Genomic DNA, 4,471 nt, shown 5'->3' with positions numbered 1-4,471 from the left:
TTTTGACAGCTCAAGCAACCCCCAAATGCCATATGTGATGTGTAGAAACTATTCCCATTCCAATTGGTTGAGTATTTCTCAAAATCATATGTGTGTGGTAATTGATCCATTTTTAGCATTTCATTTTTCAACCCAAAACTCAAACCATGTGCATTAACCATGAAGTGAATATTCAAACACACTTAAAATGCCATTCCTGAGGTGTTGGAAAAAGTCCCATTCAAAAATTCCAATTATTTTGACATTTGGACAATTTTGCCCCTGGTCCAATTCAGCTGTCCAGTTGAAAAGTGACCTTTTGCCTTGGCCATTTTTGAACAAATCCAATGATGCACCCTCAAGGTACATGTCAAATGGAGTTTGTGCATATAAAGAACTTGCAATTTGGACAAAGTATGTGGTAGTTATGGCCTCCTGATTACGGGTCTTTTCTGAAATTCAATGAGCCATATCTTGCAAACCGTACATTGGATTTTCAAGTTCTTGGACTTTTTGGAAAGGTGAGAACAAGATCTACATCTGTCATGTTGAACAATTTTTCATTTGAAGCTTCCTTGGACATCTGTTTTTGAGGTCAAAAACTTTCCATTTTTGGAAACTTCAGTTACAAGTCACCTGCTATTTTTGGCAGTTTTTGTCCTGACTTGATTTTCTTCATTCTTAAGCTTTGAGATGTCATATAACACTTGTTCCAACATGAATGAAGTGTATCCAACTCATTTCCACCTCCACATCCATCAGATCAAGCACAGTTGACCACAGTTGACCTTTCAACTGACAGATGAATCTGGCAATGCATAGATCAAATTGAACCCCAATCTTCAACTGAAATGGCTCAAGGGTGACACCCTAGCCTCAATAATCACCATATAATCACAAAATGAACCTCATCTCCATCTTAAACCCCATCTCCTGATCCAGCCCTGATTGGCCCAATACAACTGATTAGGGTTGACCAGTGGTCAAAACCCAAATCTCAAGGAATCTTCTTCAATCTTCTGATGACATCCAACCATGATGATGATGCATCAATTCAATCAACATGGAGACCAATACCCTTGGGAATCACAAAACCCTAATTCACAGTCCAATCCTCAGATGGCCCATGATCAGTCAACACCCTAGCTTGCACCTTCTGACTTCCTCATCTTCTGATCAAGACTTGGAAAGATGGCTTGCACGATGTAACCACATGATATGCAATATGAGATGCCTAATGCCCTAAAATGAAATGCAAATATGTTAATGCTTAGTCCCAAGAGAGGAGGGCAAATTTTGAGGTGTTACAGCTGCCCCTATTCAATCCACTGTGAACCTATCGATACGAAATAGCCTCGGCTTTCGGATGATCAGGATGAAGAGTGATTGAATACCAAGAACAGACGAACAATTTGCACTCTGATGGGAAAATAATCAACAACGCCTGTCAGCATCGGCGAAGAAACAAACTCTGAAACGTCGACCTGGATACCAAAATAAATGGTAACTCAGGGATAACCATGGCCTGATCACCACACATCCACTCGGGATTATTATCTCTTTCTTCTTCATGCTTTTCTTGAACCCCGAAATTTTTCTTATCTTTTTTCTTTCCTTGAACCCCGAAATTTTCTCTGCGCAAACGATCATCGGATCTCTGCATTTGAACCCCAGAAAATGCCTCAGCACTCCTTTTTGCCAAAATAATGAACCCCGAACTCCAATTTGAACCCCAGTCGCCTGACGATAACTTGCGATCGCCAATATGAACCCCGTTCTCCAGAAAATGTATCCACATTTCCTTTTCTCCATTTGAACCCCGTCTCCAGAAAATGTATCCACATTTCCTTTTCTCCATTTGAACCCCGTCTCCAGAAAATGTATCCACATTTACTTTTCTCCATTTGAACCCCAGAAAATGCCTCAGCACCTCCTTTTCTCCAATCTCCCGTGATAATTCCGCTGGCAATGACGGAACTAACACCAAACCACTCTGAGGGCAACACGTCAGAGGGTACACCTTCAACCAGACACTGACTGATGACTGGGAAGAAATTCGACGTTTACTGAACATCGGACGATGATGTTTACTGACACCAAAAAAAGCTCGACCAGACATTAACCAATGACCGGGAGGAAACTCGATGTTTACAGGCACCGAACAATGATGTTGACATGACATCAAACAATGATGCGGACAGACATCAAACAATGATGCGGACAGACATCAAACAATGATGCGGACAGACATCAAACAATGATGCGGACAGACATCAAACAATGATGCGGACAGACATCAAACAATGATGCGGACAGACATCAAACAATGATGCGGACAGACATCAAACAATGATGCGGACAGACATCAAACAATGATGCGGACAGACATCAAACAATGATGCGGACAGACATCAAACAATGATGCGGACAGACATCAAACAATGATGCGGACAGACATCAAACAATGATGCGGACAGACATCAAACAATGATGCGGACAGACATCAAACAATGATGCGGACAGACATCAAACAATGATGCGGACAGACATCAAACAATGATGCGGACAGACATCAAACAATGATGCGGACAGACATCAAACAATGATGCGGACAGACATCAAACAATGATGCGGACAGACATCAAACAATGATGCGGACAGACATCAAACAATGATGCGGACAGACATCAAACAATGATGCGGACAGACATCAAACAATGATGCGGACAGACATCAAACAATGATGCGGACAGACATCAAACAATGATGCGGACAGACATCAAACAATGATGCGGACAGACATCAAACAATGATGCGGACAGACATCAAACAATGATCGACCAAACACTTACTGATGTCTGGGAAGAAACGGTGGTTCCAAACTCACAATGCTGAACTCCTCGGAGCATCGTCTTCGCTGTCAGACAAAACCAAACCTCACGCGGTAATCACGGCTTGAATCGCGCTGATCGCGTAACGTCTTCTGACTGTATCCCCATCTCTGTCCGACGGGAACATTTCCTCCAATATCGCATTACTGGGGAACATTGCTGATCTGACGTTGTGATGCTAATCTCCTCAGAGTAACATCTTCACCTTTGGTGAACCCCAAATCTTCAAGTGGTAACCACAGTTTGGGTTGCGTTGAATACATCCCTTTTCCATCTCCGTCCGACGGAAGGAGTCTTCTCCAGTGTCGTACCACTGGGACAATACCTGTGATCCAATCATGAGGCTATACTACTCGGAGTAACACTTTCATTTTCTGGCAAAATACCTCTCAAACAGTAACCACGGCTTGAGACTAGCTGACGTTTGCAATGATGCATGCTTGATTTCTTCTGCGTAATGCTCCATAATTATGGAAATGCTACGCGATTATTTATTTTTCTATGCAATATGCAATGCTTATTCTACATGATGAATGCATAAAAATATCCCCCTCAAGGGAATTTTCTGGGGAAAACGAGACTCTCTGCTGAGGAACTCGCCACTGCTCCGATTTCCACCCTGCCGGGGATAGCACTGCTGCTAGGAAATAGACAACCCTTGCTGGGGATACAGATCCTTTGCACCCAACCCTCTCGAGGACATGCTGGGGAATACCTCCTTTGCACCCCACCCTCTCGAGGACATGCTGGGGATACAGATCCTTCACTGCACTCTGTGGGAATACCACAGTCTTTGACTTGCTGGGGATATAGATCCCAACTCTGCTTTGGGAAAACCCTCACAGATACCTGTTGACTTCACTGGGGAAATACTCACAGATACTCCGCTGGGGAAATAGCAATCTCCAGGCTCAACTGGGGGAATACCATCCAGACCCTGCTATGGAAATGCATACCACTCCGTTGGGGACAACCCATGCAATCCATAGGTAAAATCATCTCAGCTGGGGAAACATCAATTCGTCCACTACGGGAACTTGTTCAATCCACTGGTAGGATGAACACTGCTGGAGATATTTTTCTTTGAAAAAGACCCGCTCCACTCGGGGAATAGCAACCTTCCGACCTGGCTGCCGAGGAAACATCGTTGTAAACCTGCCGGGGACAGCCCTCTTGACTCGGCTGGAGAAGTCACAGACATTGGATCTGCTGGGGAGCTAGTCCTATAACTCTGCTTGGGGACTTAGCTGGGAAATGAGAAAAGTTGGTATAAAAACACCCGTCAACTCGTCGAACCATGGTGTCTACCTCCAATACTCATATCGGCTTTCCACTTTTGAGAGTCCCCAGACTCGTCTGGACCTTTTCTGCTCCATCATCTTGTATTCCAAATCGCCCCGCGCTCGACGAGAAACGTACTCTTGGGAGTTATACAGAAATTTCAATTTTCCGACTTTGAAGAGTCTTCTTGATTAATTTCAAGGGTCGTCGGACGTCTCTCGTCGTCCTCTACTGTTCTCTAACTTGCTTTGCCCCTGATCGGGCTCTGCGGGGAATTACATACTTTCCAATCTTCCGACTTTGAAGAGTCTTCTTGATTA

This window comes from Lathyrus oleraceus, chromosome 2, assembly GCF_024323335.1.
Source record: "Lathyrus oleraceus cultivar Zhongwan6 chromosome 2, CAAS_Psat_ZW6_1.0, whole genome shotgun sequence".
NCBI lineage: Eukaryota > Viridiplantae > Streptophyta > Magnoliopsida > Fabales > Fabaceae > Lathyrus > Lathyrus oleraceus.
Note: the sequence above shows the minus strand (reverse complement) of the source record.